Below are 1,695 nucleotides of genomic sequence, written 5' to 3'. Positions count from 1 at the left end.
CTGAATAAGACACTTGCGAAAATACAAATCCCGGATCGTATTTCTGATAAAACGCGTATCGCTGTTGGCGAAGTCAGCTACGAGCTAAAGAAGTAAGTATAAGCCTACGTACTTGGTACTAATTTAATTTGTATTAATCTATTTGCAAAATATTTATTCAGGATCATATAAAATACATTGAAACGAAATAGGCCTACATTATTTTTCAATAAGGTTGACGAAAGAAAGAAAGAAAAAGTTCAGAATGATGTACAAGTACAATATCGAAACTTAAGAGCTTCAAGTAAAACGGTTAAAAAGATATGTTGTTTATTTATATTTTGATATTATAGACTTAATCAATAAATACGATACCATTTTATCTATTCTTCTTCTTCATGTACCATAGCATATTATGCCGTAGGCGTTCATGGATTGTCTGTCAGTGTCTGTCCTGTCTTTTTCCATCTCTTTCTATCTCTCGCAATATTCCCAAGCTCTACATCATTCTTCACATTCAGCTTTTCTATCATCCAATCAAGCATCTTCATCCTTTGCCTTCCTTTCTCCATTTTCCCCTTCAATTCCATCTCGATGATATTTCTTTCAATTCCACCTTCTTCTCTTAGAATATGTCCAACAAATCTCCATTGTCTTTCTCTTATGGTGTTCATCAACTGCCTTTCTGTTTTCGCTTTTTGCAACACTTCTCCATTTGTCATTTTCTTTTCCCACGAGATCTTCAACATTCTTCTGTAGAACCACATTTCCACAGCTTTTAATTTCTTGTTTATTGTCCAGGACTCACATCCATACGTAAGCACTGACCAGATATAGCATTTCTTCACATTCATTCCAATTCTCCCCGCATAGGTTTTTAAGGTTCTTCATATCCTTAAATATTTGCTTTGCTACACCAATTTTATCTATTACCGTACCAATATACTTTTCCCGTTAAATATAGTTTGAAGATTGAATATTTTCTGCCAGATGCTAGTATTAGCATCATATCGGAATATGCAATAGAGGCCAGCATCAACAATGCTACATTAAGCATACATGGCAATTGGAGTTATTGTATGTGGTTGTGGATGTGAGTATAGCGTCATTTATTCATTAAACATAACATGAGTTTGCCAAAAGGAGAAAGAAAGAGTGGTGAAAATAGAGAAGAGAAAAAGCTACCGTAGAACCTTGAATTGAAGGCCCATGGGCTTAATCGATCCCGAGGAGTAGCCCATCTCGAATTTGAGCTTCCTCTTTAGTTGGCAAAATTAGCCTCAAAAAGAAGCCCATGGCTTCTTTTCAAGATAGCATAGGCTTCGTTTCGAGATAGTATACGGTAGTCTGTACATGAATTTAAAATAAATAAATAAATTATTTAATAAAATAACATTTTTGATTGCTGTGAACCCGTTTTAAAATCGCATAGTAGGCTGCAACGGCTTGAAAAGGCTGTCTGCAACGCAGATATATAGGCATATGACTTGATCAATAAAAAGTTACTAATTCTTATACCATTTTTATTTTTCTGTTTTATATCTTTAATTTCCGCATCTTTTAGTATCCCATTCCGTGACCATGGCAGTATCGACGTAACAGTTTCGTCTATTACAATTTCGCTTGTCATTCGTTTTGGTAAGAATAACTCGGTCGTATATGTTTGTTTTCAAATGTGAGAGTATGTATCCATAGTCGTTGGAAGCATTTTGCAAG

Source organism: Anneissia japonica, unplaced genomic scaffold, assembly GCF_011630105.1.
Source record: "Anneissia japonica isolate Jap-2015-1 unplaced genomic scaffold, ASM1163010v1 scaffold287932_len317664_cov166, whole genome shotgun sequence".
In the NCBI taxonomy this organism is placed as follows: Eukaryota; Metazoa; Echinodermata; class Crinoidea; order Comatulida; family Comatulidae; genus Anneissia; species Anneissia japonica.
The sequence above is the reverse complement of the archived record's forward strand: the minus strand, read 5'-3'. Positions refer to the sequence as shown.